The sequence below is a fragment of the Ambystoma mexicanum genome, chromosome 1p (genome assembly GCF_040938575.1).
Source record: "Ambystoma mexicanum isolate Mex_15411 chromosome 1p, UKY_AmexF1_1, whole genome shotgun sequence".
In the NCBI taxonomy this organism is placed as follows: Eukaryota; Metazoa; Chordata; class Amphibia; order Caudata; family Ambystomatidae; genus Ambystoma; species Ambystoma mexicanum.
Genome location: NC_090921.1, coordinates 208,610,404 through 208,626,991, shown reverse-complemented (window position 1 = coordinate 208,626,991; position 16,588 = coordinate 208,610,404).

Below are 16,588 nucleotides of genomic sequence, written 5' to 3'. Positions count from 1 at the left end.
GGTTGAGTAATTTCAGCATCATTTTCAATTAACTTTCTGTTATAGCCTGTCATCCCTGATAAACTTTTTACTCCTTTCACATTTTTAGGGTCCTTCAGTTTTTGTATGGCCTCTATTTTCTTCTTTTGTGGTTTTAGCCCATGTTCAGTCACTTCATGGCCTAGAAAGTTCACTTTTTTCTTGCACCATTGTGCTTTTTGTAAAGACACTTTGGCGCCTGCTTTCTGCAATTGGCCAAGCACATGTCTTATTTCATCAAAATGGCTTTTCAGGCTTTCATTTTTTATCAGGACATCATCCACATAAACTATTGTTCCTCTTTCCGCTGCATCCGGCATGGCCTTTCTCAAAAATATGCCAAATTCACTCCCACTATTGAGGTACCCGAACAGAGCTCTAAGCCAGGCATATTGAGTCCTGTCAAATGTAAAGGAAAATAAATTCTGTATCTCCTCTGCCAATGGCACGCACCAATATCCAGAGGTGAGATCTAATGTGGTAAACACTTTTGAACCATGTACCTGAGCTAAGCCCTGATCAGTGAATGGTAGTGGCCATCTGGATACTGGCACTCTTTTATTTAACTCCCTCAAGTCTGCACATAGCCGCCATTGACCATTTGGCTTTACCACACCTAAAATAGGTGTATTGGATGTGCTATGAATAGGCCTGATGATTCCCCAAGCTTCCAAATTCTTTATAATCTCTGCTAATGATTCTAAACATGCCAGCAGTAGTCTATACTGGCGTACAAATACTGGACTTCTGCTACACCCTTCTGGTAGTGTGGCCACATGTAAATCAGTTAAACCGCAATCATAAGCATCTTTTGCAAATACATCCTTAAACTCCATAAATATCTCCCTAAGATTGTTTCTATCCTCATCGCTGTCACACGCATCCGCTAAGGAGATCTGCTCTTCTACCATTTTGGAAAATTCTGGAAAATCTTCTGGTAAGGGAATCTCAGCGCTTTCCTCTAACTGTGTGGCTGTGTCTTTTTGTAAAGCTGCCACTTTTAAATATTTTGGCATATCAGCTTCCACTTCAATGGGCTGATTTTCTGTTTCATTTTCATTTAAATTAAATATTATGCAATCCTCTTGATGGCAGCACACTGTCTCATTTGAATCATAAGGATACACAGAATGAATTTTAAATATTCCTTTGGGCTGAGAGTCCAGGTGTTCTGGCAACTCACCCTTGGCATCTACATACTTTTCAGGGATATTTCCAATAACCATGTTATTTAAATCTGCCGTATAATGTGATTTTTGTATGGCCATTCCTAATGGGGAGTTTTCCTCTAAATGAATATCCTGACAACCTTTATTATTTACCACAATTTTTACAGATCCTTCACCAATATCTACCAATGGAATGTATTCATAATCCAGGCCTTGCTGTTTTATGGATTCATTCAGGCATACAAATGCATCAGAGTCTTTCATCTGCTGTCCATTTTTGCATTTCAATGTTATTGCAAACTGTTTTGTAAATGCAGGAATAATAGTATCTTTCCTCATTTGTAATTCGATTGCATAAGGAACTAGTTGTGCACAATGATAATCCCTTCTTTTGTCTTCAAATTCAGGTGCCGGGCCACCTAGGCGTGACCATATTTTTTGATTAAGGAAATCTAACACCATACACATTCTGTGCATGATGTCATTGCCCATGTAAAAGTCATTTTGTGCTCCATTCACTATCCATACCTTATGGTAAATTGTTTTCTGCCCAATGCTAATTTTAAGCATGCATCTGCCTGAAATTCGGTTTTCAAAGTCTGGACTATCCAACCCAGAAACATATTGGTTTTTAATCCTAAATTTCGGGATTTCCTCCCTCTCCATTATTTTTTGCAATAATTTCTCATTAATGAAGCTCTTCTCCTGTTCAAGCGCAAAAGTGGCTTTTATTGTTTTAAAACAGTCATTTATACCAACATGAACCCATGGTTGCTCATCTTCCATGTGTATTTCAGCAAGAGTGGTAATGTGTTTTTCTGAATCTGTTTTAGGAGCAATATTCTGTTTGATTGTTTTCTCTTTTAAATAAAAACGTAATGTGTGCTCATCTATGGCAGTCTGCCAATTTTTCCTTGGGTCCAAGTATATTTGTACAGGTAGTCTTTCATTGTCGCTCTGCATTTTGTCTTGACACATTAATATAACAGTGACACTAGGTATGCAACTATTCTGGAGATATACCTCCACAGCATCATTTGTTTTGGCAACGGTGTGACATTCATTTATGTTGCTGTTTTGTGATTTTAGTTTCTTAGGTCTCAATGGTTTCTTGGTTAAGGACCACAGCACTCCATTCACCCCATCTATGAGAGGAGACAATCTTTTCAAGCAATCTGTCCCCATCAGAAATGGAATTTCACAAATAGATGTGATCAATACCTCTTGTTTCATTCTGTGCTTTCCTATTTTTATGTCAACCTCAGTTACACCTATGATGGGCACCTCCTCCCCATTAAAGTTATGCACTGGACCTTGATTTTCCTTCACTGTGATCTGATTCTATGGGGGTCTCCCTTCATTGATACTCTTTACCAGCTCCTTGGACATAATTGTGGCCTGTGCGCCAGTGTCAATCATAGCAAATGTTTGGCATTTTTCTTCTACAGTGATGGGTGCATAATATCTGTCCTCAACTTCCTCTAATATACATAAGAAGTGTGAATTCTTACTGATCTCAGGGCTCACCTTTCTCAGGCCTTTTTCACTTTTGGCTAAGCACATTGGTAAATGGAAAGACATTTTTCCCTCCTTTTTACCCATTTCTGTGCCAGAGACTTCATTCATTTCTCCATAATCAGAGGTTTTTTGGAATGTGGCCACTGTTCGCCCATCCATCTGGGTATCATCAGGGACCACATTACAACCTTCCAACTGAACATGTGTAACAACATCATTTAGTAATTTATCATTTTTTAATTCTGTGCATTTGTGATCATTTAGTGTGGTACCAGCCCTTTCAGCATCTTCAAAAATACTTGGCTCAAAGAATTTTTCAGGTGATTGATTTGTACCTTCCTTTTGAGTATTCCCTTTTTCTGTGTTTGTTCACCATTTTGACTGTCCATGGAAGGAGCTATAGCATCCCCAGTTACTCCCTGTTCACTGGTATTCCCCATGCCATGGGTCATTTTTCTTTAATCTGTCCCTTTGTTCTTTTGGAATTTCAGGTGTTTCTTTTTCATTTGCACAAACCTTCAATGTTTGATTTAGCTCTAGGTTAAACTGTACCTCTTATTTAGAAGTGTTTGCACTTTCTGTTACATGTTCATTCACTGGCGTTTCCACTTTTAACTCAGAGTCATTATGCAAAATTACATCAGGGCAATCTATCTTTTTGGCACCGCCGGTATCATGAGTACTTAGTCACTTTTCAGACGCCCCCCGGTCATTGCTATGGCCATCAGCCCCCTCCTTGGATGGCTGTTTTTGCGCTGTATAGAGCTTTCCTATTTGCTCAGCTAACATTTTCACTTGGGCCTCAAGGCACTGGAACCTTTCCATCTCTCTAGAATCCTCTTTCTGTGGCCTAGGTCGATATTGGTTGTTTTCCCCCTGATTGGATTTATTCTGATACCTCTCAGGTGATTGATGTCTGTTGGGATGGTTTCTGAACTCTTGATTCATTTGTGGAGGGGAGCGGGGTGCACCCATCCTTTGATTATAGTCCCCTGGTGGGGAATCATTGTATTGACGTGGATTGTAGTTCATGTTCTACCTCATGTCCTGTCTCTCAGATTGTGGGTACTGGCCCCTATGTTGATTCCCATTATCAGTAAATCGATCCACATATCGGGTTCTATCCTGATTACCATATATCATGGTGTTGGGATTAAATCTGCTCTGTGTCCCCAATGTCTGGTAGGGACCATCATTTCTTTGATCTTGATTTTGTCTCTGGTTATTGTTCATACCTGATATATCAGGCCGATATCCTGCCCGGGGTCTGTCCCCTAAATACCTAGGGCTGATGTAGCTCTTCCTATTACTAGGATCATGTGATTGGAACATTGGTACAGGAAAGGGCGATCTTTGTTGATTACCCCTTTGTTCAGGTGTCACATTATTTTTACCTGGGCTTTGAGCAGACTCAAGGGACATTTTGGCTGACCTGATTTCCATTACTGTAGCTGAGGGTTCTTTAGATTTAGGTCTAGTATCTTTCATTTTATCACTGTCTCTACCCTGACAATAGAGTACCTCATATAGTTTTGTGCTTTGATGTACAATCCATTCAAGGGACTTGTCACGGTCAAATTCACGGACCAATTGGGATATGATGTCTTTCTGTAGCCCATAGAAGTATGCAGTTTTAAACTCATTGGAATTTGGGTGAAAAAAGATACATCAAAGCGAGAAAATGCTCTTTTTAAGTCTTGTAAAAATTGGCGAGGGGATGTATTAGGCCCAGCAGTGATTGTGTAAGTGACTTTCTTTGCCTCCTGCAATGACTGAAAAGGAGAAAAATGACGCCTAATTTCTTTTTCAAACTCCACCCATGTCATATTCTGCTGTTCATTTAATCCCCTTATGATGCTTGCCGTCGGGGCATCTAAAGTTAAATGAAAATATTGTCTGTACTGTTCCTTAGGTATCTGGAGTGCTTTAAAAATGTCATGAACCGCTTCTAAGTGATCCTCAATGCAGCATTCACCTCCCTTTTTAAATGGTTTGATCAGGGCTTTAATGGATTTCATTATTTTTATGGGGCTACTTGTTGCAATGCATGGAATTGCACTACTTTGTGATTCAATCTTGGTTTCAGGTGTATGGGATTGGTGGCTGCCCCCAATGGGAGTATCCAATCCCCCAAGGGCGCTGCAACCAAGTTCAGTCACCGGCCCTGTCACTGGAGCACTAGCTTTTTGGGCAGAACTAGAATTCACCTCCACGCCATTGAATGTAGTACCCTGTCGCCTCTCCTGGGACCTGGGAATGCACATTTGTTGTTCTAAGTCTTTGCACTTTTTAAGGAGCCTGCGTGCTTCATTTTGCAGATAGTTGTTTTCATCACTCATTTTATTTATTACCTCCTGCATGTCGCACATTTGCATTTGGCATTCATTGAATTCTTTGTTTCTCTTGTCTTTTTCTTGAATCATTTTAACCATTTCTTGCTCTGCACCTTGGAGAACACTTTCTTTTTCAAAATGTTCTTTTTGTAAAATCTGCATTTCTGAAACAATCTCATCTTTATCCTGTCTAATGTGGTCCACTAAGGCTTTTAAGTGTACCAATTCTTGCTCACTATCCTCAAATTGTTTCTTGCTTTTGGACAACTGAGCATCAAAATCTCTGCATTTTAATTGCATGTCTTTTTGGCATACACCCAATTCTGCTCTTAACATTTCCTGATTTTTACTTGCCCCATCTAATTCAGTCTTTAACCTGTTAATTAGCTGGGTATCATTTTCCTGCATTCGCAGGGACCTATTCAAAATAAACCATATTTTGGCGCATAGCGTATTAAACAGTCTTTCTCTGCACTTTTATCGGCTGCATTCAATAATCTTGTAAGGCAGACCTGAATTATGCTTCCTTCTGCAAAAATATTGTCTAGTTTTTCTTTCTGCACCTCACCCTGAATGCGGTCATGCCATTCTAAGGTACTGTTTGACGACCACGTCCCATGTGCAAACAACTTTGCCTCTAAATATTGTACTAGGTCTGAGAATGTGGTTTCCCTTTGTGACATTCTGAAATTCGTTTTTAGTAACACACTGCTATTATGAAATGGGTTCCCTTTAATGTACAGATGGCAGTGTGAGACACACTTGCCACGCCCAGTAGGTGCTCTAGGTGCTCTGTGATCACTTTCCCGGCCTGCAACGCACCATAAATATGTTGGGTATTTTGTGTAGTTTTGGGGCCTGGCGGTATTTTCTTACCGCCGAAAATAATTTTGCAACAGTATTCAGATTGGGTTATGTATAATAATAATACAGTGGATATGCATTATTTCAGTACACAGACATGCGTGGTTGGTATGTGTGGTTGGTATGCGTGGTTGGTGCTATTTTTGGTGAGCATAATCCCTTTTTTTATTTGTGGCCCCAATATCCAGAACCCCTTATTTTTGTTTAGATTTTTCGTGTAATCACTAGAGAGACCTCAGGCTTGCTTTTCAGGAACACCACATTTTCATTTTTAGTGTGCCACCATGGGCAATTTCTCGCTGTCTTATCTACGCCAGCGAGCTATCATGTGGTATTTTTCACTAACTTATATACAGTAGTGAACTATGTCCCGGTTCTCTATTTTTGATGACTCATGTACCTTCAGCAAAAGGCTATTTCACACCCAGTTACTTATTATGTTCTGTCCAGAAAACACACACTTATATACTGAATGGAATCATGCACACAACTGCAGCCAAATCTTATTTTTAGCTATCTTAAAAATCACAATTGCACTGTCTAAACATCTCCCCACATCATCAGCACTGTATTGGTAAATGCACAAAGGAAAGAGAAAATAAAACACACCACCCGTCTGCTTTCAGATATTTCTGTGTATTATAAAGGTTGCATTTAAACATGATCTCACTCTTTTTACGGAAATAAATCAAATAGCACAGTAACAGCATTATTTGTGATACACTGAGAAGAGAGTGGCGTGGAACAAGAATTCAATTTGCAACATTAAACACGTGGGTAAAGCATAGGAATCTCTTTTCCTACACTGACTGAATATTTTCGCACAAACTCAGCCCCCACACTTCAGCGAGATAATTACCAGGCTTGTTCAGCATGTAACTTCTTTGGCTGGTCGCCTTCTGAAGGGGTTCACCCAGCAAGGACAAGCATTTGCTGTCACTCAAACTGGGACTTGTTGACTGGGAATCCCAGTCTCTGCAACCAAGTTGAATCTGCTTTAGGAATCAGGCATCCCCAGCTATCAACTCAGTCCTTCTCCGAGCTGTGTCAAGATGTCTCTCCCCAGCTTCTTCCTCGAGATTATACAAGAAAATTCTGGTTACCTCCTACCAAAGGATCCTAACCAATAAAATTCTATCATGCCCTAACCACCCTCTGCACACAATGGCTTGGCTTATACAGTTGCAACTGTACCCAAACTGATTTCCTGCTTATTCGAGGTCTTTGCTTCCTGCAAATACTGTGGAGAGAGCGCAGATAGAAGCAAAAAAAAAACCTGAATGTGCGTTTAAATGACTTTCAGAGCCTGTCATTTTCCATTCATTTTGCACTGGAGAACACATTATGTTATTAATGAGTTAGCGTGTTAGTTTTTTGTTAGTTCATTAATCCTCAAATGTGTCTCCTGCAACAGAAGAATTTCAGGTAAAAATAGTGCGCATGTGAAAAAAAATGATTTGCATTTTATATGTAAAAATCATTTTTGACTGAATAACCTGCCCTCACTTATATGTCCATGTTACACTGGCAACACATAGCTTGAAACAATTGAATCATAGCAATGCACCAAACCCATGCAGTGGTACTGCATAAAAAAAAACATGCTACACATTAATCCTGTGCAGTAGTGCTGTACTCTGTGTTGTAACACGTTAAATAACCTTACAAACACGCTAAATAACCTTACAGGAGCCAGCACTGCCAAGCAGAGGACACCCAATGGTTTCTCGCTCACGGACAAGGACTTCCTACACATCCATAGTAAAGGTACACTGTCTGTTTGTTATTTTTCTCTCTACACACATTGGTCCTGACATGCGACTGTTTCATTGCATATATTTTCATGCTGCCCCCTGATTCACACCCTAATACTTTCCAGAGCCAATTTGTCCACTTTATTAAGAAGGTTTAACAGATGTCGAGCATGTCCTCCTAGTGTGGATTACCACATTTTCATAGCATATTTGGCCACAACTTGAACGAGGAAACCCATCTGTCCTTGCAGTATCCAAAAACCTCAGAATTAGGACTGTGTGGGAACAGCTAGTTATTTTTGCTTTGACAGACTATATGATCCATAGGGCTTGAACTAATACAACACTAATACAATAACACACAGTTTTTGCGCATTTCAGGCGGGCAACTGATATCTTCAAGCTGCACAAGGATCCAGCAGCACAGATAAATGGAAGGAGTAAATAAACATATGCTCATCATGTCTTGCCTCTAATTTCCAAGTTGGGGTTTTGCATTCCTCTTTTGGTGAATATCTCTTGCATCTAGTGAAACCACTGTATTGTCTACTAACATTACTACAACTCCAGCAGGTGGAACAACCATGTCAGGTGGACAGGGCAGCACTGTAAGCATGTTAAGGATAAGTAAGCGCAGTGCTGACACAGACATGTGGGGGGTGCACCTTTATCTCACTGACACTGCTTAAGTGTCTAACAACATGTGGTATAAACACATGACCAAAATAGGTAAAAAACCACTGGGGAGAGCTGCTCTGTCGGCTCACTAATTGTAACGCTCACCTGGTTCCCTCGGAGGCGCTGGTCTTGACTGGGCGGTGAAAACATCTTCAACGTTAGGCGTAGGATTCGTTTGGCTCCCGGATTTGACCCCTTCCTCACCGAAAGCTTGACCTGCAGAGTGAGGTGTCTGCAAGTGGAAAATCAAGGTATTAGTGGCTGGAAGGTTGGGAGAAGTTCTTAGCCCCTCTCTCCCTCTCTTCCCGTGGTACTCAGGTGATTGTTGTGCTCACCTTAAGTAAGTGAATGCTGAGCTCTCCATCCTGCGTCTTGTGCAGGGGCGCTGGGTCCAGTTACTTCACTGGATGTGAGTTCCGCCTCTTGATTGCAGAGGGTAGTTGAGAGCGAAGCCGCCGTTTGCTGTACGAGCGTGACTTGTAAGTATTAAAGTTCTCTTTAGATTGCTCTCTTCAAATGTCTTTTTCCCTAATGTCTATGTCTTTTACTTTTCAGATGCTGTCGATGCCAAAGAAGATGCTCTCCCCGATTCGTGGCAGAGAGCGTAACAAGAAGATGATGAATTCGAAGGCACGTAAGTAGGAAGGCTGCTTTGGGGCCGTAGAATGTCCCCTTTTGTCTCTACAGGTGCCGGAATGCAGTGCGAGCAAGGTTGGAGCAAGCGCAACACAGGTAAGCAGTATTGTAACCAAGCGTTACTAACCAATGTTCTTTGTCTTTGCAGGCCCGATGCCGGACGAGAAATGCAGAAAAAACTTCTTGGATGCTGCCAATGGATCGGGTGAGTTGAAGCGCTAACTTTGCCTTTGTCTAACCTGTGCCTTTTGTTTTGCAGGAGCCGCTGAAGATTGAAGATTGGTTCCCAGCAGGTAATTTTCGTAATTACAGGATCCGGAGCTGAAGATTCGCTGGAGCTGACACGGTGAGCGTCCTGCTGCAGATGCAGAATAACGCGAAGCATGTGGTACCAATCGGGTGTGGTTTAAATAGCCCATAGGAGTGCTTAGGTGTCTTCTTCCACAGCAGCCTCGCCCAGGTAAAAGAGTTCCTGCTTCCAGAAGGGTTCCAGCAGCAATGATCCAGGGAGTGGTGCCTGCCCCACCCAGAAGGAAAAGTAGTCCCTGCCAGAAAAGAGTAAAGCATCATCTTGCTGGTAAGTAAGCAGCATGGTCTGCTCCAGGTAGGTTCACCCAAGCACTTTTACACTTGATATGAGCCCGGCGCTTTCTGTGCCGGGACGGATCCTTACTATGAGCCTGGCACCACCGGTGCCAGGACAAGGTCCAAAAGGTCCCTATTGGGACTTGCTGGTGCCGATAAGACATGTTATGAGCCTGCTTCCAAGGATGTTGGGTAGGTCCTGACTCCTTGAAAGCAGTGGTCATGACACTAATCCCTTATGCCATGAGTGCCTCCAGAACTTTCATAGCAACTGAAATAACAGCAGCAAGAGCACAATGCATCATGTACCTATCAATGCTTACAACCCGAAGAAGATTCCAAGGGAACATTGAGATGGATGCCTCAAACAACATTCCCCTATGAAGACAGCTACATAAAGACTCTTGATATGATGAACAATTACTGGCAGTTAGATCACGTTATACAATAAATAACTGATGGCCCGCAGAAAGGCAAGATGAAAACAATAACACTGAATAGACTACCGTGCCTGAAGAGGGGGGTCAAGGAGATAGGTGGAGAACCAAGATTTTGGGAAAGACCACAGATGCTCATGTGTCGCCAAGTATACACAGAGGAGGTATGGAAAGACGGAGTGGTAGGAAGCAAAGTACACACCCTAATGCAATCACCAGTAAACACAGTGCCAGGAGAAAATTATAAGTGCCTGAAAGAATGGGATGCAAGTGGCAAGTTGCACACCTGGGTAGACAATGAAGCTGGACGGATGCCCATAATACTAATGAAGAAGCCAGAATTGTGCTACTAGAATGAAGGTGCAATAAAGGTTGGAAACAACATAGAATGTAGGTACACAGAAAAATATACAGCAATGAAGGTCGGCACAGCAGTGTTAATGGACCACTATCGGGCGTGTGGATCCAAGGCATACGAGAAGCTGCCCCCCAACTGGGGAGGGGATTGCTCATTGGTACACATCAATATGTCAGCACTGGTAGTGCCACATAAAGACATTAAGCTAGACGACTTCCCAAAGATGGATACCAACACGAGAAAGAAAATGTCTTTGGCAGTAAAAGAATAGGTAAGAAAGAAACGGTCTGTGGAAGTAAGTAAAGTAAAGAAAGACAGCTATTTCTCATCAGATTCAGAAGCATCACTAGACGATGTACCATATCAACAGTGTTTTTTAGAGATGTTTTTCGTGTAAGTGGTTCCAGCAGTACAGACATATACAAACGCAGATAACCAGATGTGAGCTCATGCAGACAATAAACTCTACAGTAAATGGTTTCAATGCAATAAATTAAGCAGTAAGGTTGATGGCACTCAAGAACAGATATGTTCTAGTCCTCCTCACAGGAATGGAAGGAGGAGTTTGCACCAAGATCGAGAGTTCCTGTTGCACATTCATGCCTGCCAATAACAGAGAGAATGGCACACTGACGGAAGCAGTGACACGATTAATGAAGATGCATGCCGAGATGGAGGAAGAATCCACAGGGACAGGAAAAAACAAGGGCTGTTTGGTGTACCTACGGTCTTGGCGTGACAGATCAGGAAATGATCAGTGCTGGTTGGCATACCAAAAGTATTACTAGGGGCACTAATATCAGTACTAGTAGGATTGTGTGTCGTAAAGAACTGCATTACACAATCACACAAAACTACTGAGAAATCAATAGGGATGAAGGTGATGGTGGATGTGAACAGAGGAGAAGAAAGAGACAAGATGGAGGATTGGTTGACAAGTCAATCAGAGGGGGGACTGAAGAGTGGGTCCCAGAAATGGCCCTCCTCACCCCCATGAACATGACAGCTGAAAAGTCAAGGACTCCCGAAGGCACTTATTATTCAGACAACTCCCAATTGCACCACTTACTGGCATGTATGCAGAGAGATATTTCCTCAGACAGCCATTCCAACCTTATGCAGTGCCTGTCCTCATGAATACAGGAGACTCAATGATAACCATGTATCCAAACACTATAATGGACTGCATCTACTAAATGCCAAAAAGCCACAGTGCTGACATGATTAGTGACACCACCACATAGCAGCGTTAGCCACAAAGAACACTCGCAACCATGCACAGCTAACACAAACACTCACTCGCGTACACGAATAACATGCTTACACAATTCTGTAGATAGAGGTCGGATAGATATGCATACTTCAAAGCTTTTATTATTGTCCTCATTAGCCAAGTGCAGCAATGCTAAACTCAATACAACAAAGAGATCCCCAGCCAGCTTGCAGATGCTCATGGCAACTAAGTCTATAGTACTACAGGAGTATATATGGAGCCTGGTAGGACCATGTACGACTAACCTATAGGAAACATAGCACAATATAAGTGTGTAGAAAACATATTATAAAGTCTAATAAAAATCACAGACAGCCTTAAACTGCATGGCACCAGACAAGGGAAGCTGGAAAACTGAGCGCACAGCCAAGGTCGGAGATAAACATGTGCATTCCAAGCTTCAAACGACTAGGGGCCAGCTGCATGAAAATAGAATAAATCCTCATAAATGCAGACCTGAAGAACTTGATTCTCTGTTACACAACCATGTGATGCGACCAAACTTGATAATGGATATTCACCCATGGTGGGTACCATGAACTGTTGTCAGCAACCCAGATGAGAAATGAAACTAATGTTGCAATGTGGAGCAAACTCTCATAGGCAAAGATTGTGATACTACCAGATACATTTGGGACACATAGTCACTTCACATCACCTTGAAGAGGTGCAGAGAGGGCTGAAAACCAAACTGGGTCCCCGGCCTGGGGAGACCAGTCACAACCAATTAGCAGGCACAGATCCAGGGATGAATGGAAAAGGGCAAGGGCCAATGTTAAGAGCGCAACCCTGCAACAATGTAATAGATAGTTTCTTGGGGATGGGGCAGTTCAGCCACCTGACATAGAAGGTCCAGTAGAATTAGACCTGTACTGAGCCTCTATTGAGTATACCACTCCAAGCACCCAATCAGAAAAGGGGATACGTTTTTGCGGGAGGGCCCAGTTGGTGACGGCATTTGGTTTCAAATCGGGGAAACATGTCTTTTGAACTTGGATTTGCAGGAGAATTGTGATTGTCCTGTCTGTATGGTCCCTGTCGGCTTTTTGCAATAAACAACTGTTCTAACTTGCCCTTGGCTGAGTCCTCAGTTTATTCTGAGGAAAAGGTTGTTAGGCCCTTAGGAGCCAAACAGGTAAGCTCTTAGCCATCCCCAGACCTCTGGTATACCGGGTTTCTCTCCAACAAGTGGTCCGGTTGCACAGACGCAGGCCCCGTAAGGAAGGCATGTCCCCGGCCGATGTATGAGATCAGGAGTATTTGTAATTCAGTGCAAAATTCAGACCGATGTTGCATTGTCTGGAGATCTGTATCCACATGATAAGAACCTTTTCGCGATATGCTTTTGGAATGAAAGGCTACTACGAAGCCCAGGGTTTTGGCTGAGTTTGACAGCTGTGCAGTAAAACCTTCCAGGCAATGCCGTCCAGCCCTTGTTGCACCATTGTTGTTTGGTACGGGGACCAATGAGTTTGATATTGGTGGTGCTGGGTTTCATTTTCAGGTAGGTGTTTGACATCTATGTTTATGGAAGCTAGGCAATTGGAAGGGTGAGCGATGACCTAGGGACCACTGACTTTAAGGTACAGCTCAGTGTCAATAGCATACTGGTGAATTGCTGGCTATGTTGGTGTCCCTTAGGAGAGTTTCCAGTGGTTCCATGTATAGATTAAAGATGGTTTGGGATACAATGTCACCTTTTGGGACATCACAGATGACTAGGAGTTAGTTGCATAAGAGCAAGCCACTGTATGGCATGGTGTCTGCTGGATGGGTAGAACGCAAAACAATTTAGGACCGATACAGAGAACCCTATCATGTTGGTGAGAATGGAGACATGTGTTATATTGTCTACTGTGTCAAAGGCTAGTGAAAGGTCTATGAGATCTAGAAAGCACAATTGCCTTGTGTTGGTGATTTTCAGCACATTGTCCACGACTTGGACGATTCTAGCCTCAGTTCTGTATTTTGGGCAGAAGCTGAATTAGTAATAATAGAGGAGGCAAAGCTGGTCTATTTTGATGAGTAGTTGGGTCTCAATTACTTTCTCGATAAGCTTCCTGATGAATGGGAGGCTTGTGCTGGGTCTGAAGCTAGAAGGACCAGATGTATCCTCGGATCCTGACTAATCATGCTTTGATTTGGATGGCAATGCTAGTTTTCTGGACTTGAGATCTGTGTACAATGCTGAACATATAATTAAAGCATTATGATAGACCTCTGTTGGATAATCTCCATTAAGTGTTGGTAGTATATGCCTCTATACTGCTTATACTTGACGAAAAAAAAACAGGAGACCCTAACAACAAAGTGGCAACACGGAATTAAGAGACTGACCATGTGGTTCCATGACGATTGCTTTAAACTTGTATTCAAAAGAAAAATAAACCTATGTGTCCTTAACTCTAATGGGGAGTCCCTATCTAAACTAGAGAAACTCATGTGCTCGTCAGGAAGTCTGTGAAGTCCAAATTAAAAGGGCACCGCCCAGTCAAAAAGCTCCTACGCTATCCCTTTCACTACAATAAAAAATAATAAAGTTTGGGTTCTAAGCATTACCCAGGAAAGCGACTGCCTTCTCCTGGGTGTAAAGTGCCATACAGTGTTCTGTGTTTCCAAGGTTTACAGTGTTGCACAGTCAGTTTCCATTGCAGCACCTTTATATTCCCAAGCACCCCGGTATAAATGGGCGGAGCCTACAATGATTCTTTATAGGAATTCAGGAGGAACATACACCCCCTTGGCACACTCAGCAGTCTTTCACCAGGGCAAAAGGAGTGAGCGCTTGCCCACAAACATAAAACACACTCACTTTTGTATTCTCTCTCCCCAGCCACAGCTATGTGTGCCTATGTGCATGATGCATTTCAATTGTGTATTCCATTTGAAATGGGAAATGATTGTGTGTGTCCATCAATGCCTTACTAGATTCAGAAAGGCATATGAATGACCATAAGAGTCACATATTTATCATATATTATTAATGTTCCTTTCCATTCCTAAAATCAACTAAGTACAAATGATGTTCACACCCCTTAGTGTAGGCACGTGTGTTTTATTCATTCTCTTACTATGTAGCATGGCTGGAGGATGGCAGGGGCTTTTCGAGACTCGGCTGAGATTGAGTTACAAATAGTTGAGCTGTGGCAGGAGGACTGGTTTTGAGTCTTCTTTTTACGGGTTTGCGTAGACTCGAACCTTTTGATAGTTTTGCTAAAACGCGAAAGCCTACAGAGGTGGGAGTTCAGACACTAAGGGCCTGATTCACAGAGCTTTTCCCTATGGGATTACACTATTATAAATGCTTCAGTGAATTAGGCACTAAGTATGTTGGTGTTCCATTTGAGACTGCTTTCTAGGTGATTGATGCAGTTTTGAATACAACCTCACAGAGATAGGAGCCAGTGAAACCCATGCAGTGTAGGAGAGATGTGATGAAATGTGTGGGATAATGTAACGAGGGAGGCTGTTGACTGGTGGGCTTCATTTAGGGGGTTCGGGTGCGCAGATGGCTGGCCCATTAAGGAGCACATTTCTCCAGTTGTGTCTGTTCTGTGTGTTTGTACCACCGTGCGCAATTCACACAGATTTTGCAGAGTGTGGTGATCTGTAGCCACATGGTCAGCACCTTTTTTCGCTATATGCTTTTGGCATTGTCGCGCTCTGAAACACTTGTGTATGAGCGCACTAGAAATAAAATATCAAAATCAATATCAATTAAAGGCTTCTGTCAAGCACAGGGTTTTGGCTGAGTTTGACAGCTGTGGGCAAAACCTTCCGGCACATGTTGTCCAGCCATCGTTGCCCAGGTTGTTGTTTGGCAAGGGGACCATTGAGGATGATATTGGTGTTACTGGGTTTCAGTTTGATGTAGGCGTTTGACATCCATGTTTATGGTAGCCATGCAATCGCAGGGGCGAGCGATTACCAAGGGACCACTGACCGTAAGGCACAGTTCAGTGTCATTAGCATACTCAGGAATATCTGGCTTTGTTGGTGTCCCCTAGGTGAGTTCCCAATGCTTCCATGCATAGATTGAAGATGGTTTGGGAGAATATGGCACCTTAAGGGACCTCACAGATGACTAGGAGTTAGTTGGATCAGAACAAGCTATCTGTATGGCATAGTGTTTGCTGGATGGGTAAGACGCAAACCACTTTAGGGCCGATCCGGATAAGCCCATCGTGTTGGTGAGAATACCAACTGCCCTCCCTCTGACCTGTTGGTAGCTCCCCGCTCCCTTGTATCTCTGTTTCCTTCACAGTGACCTTGCCAATATGAGTTGCTCTGCAAAGTTATATCCACACTTAAAAACACCTTAATACCTTAATAGTAATAGTAATAATTAGCAACTATCCCACTAAAAACAGACTTTGGATGGCTCTCGGCTGCCTCATGCTGAGCTCTTAAAAATCATAAGTCATATTTTTATGGGCTTCCAACACAATCCCTACCTTTCCCTCTCCAATTTAATTCCCACTTATGCTTCTTCAGCCTTGGGATCATCTTTGATAGCAACCTCCGACTGCTACAATTCATCACTGTACCAACTATTTTCCAATCTAGATCACTTTGCCTGCATCTCCTGGCTCGCTTTCCCTTCCCCAGCCCCCCACCCAACTTACCTTTACGGTGGCACACTTCTTGTGTGTGTGATGCTAACTCCCGCTATCCCTACGGCGTCAGTTCCTTCCACTTACATGGGTCGGCGCTGACGCTGCAGGGAGGTTTAAAAAACAATTGAAAATGTTCTTGTCCCCCGCTTACCACAATAGTAAGCGGGTAACCCCCCTGCAACCTCCGACTCCCGTTACTGCACCCAAGGAGAGAGGGGGACATCCCTAGATCCCCCGCTCTGCTTGGGCGTAGTAGTGGGAGTCGGTAAAAAGAAATGCACCAAAGTCGCCATAACTGTGTAGTCGACATTTTGATGCATTTCCCTATTTTCCACACTCGTGCTCAGCA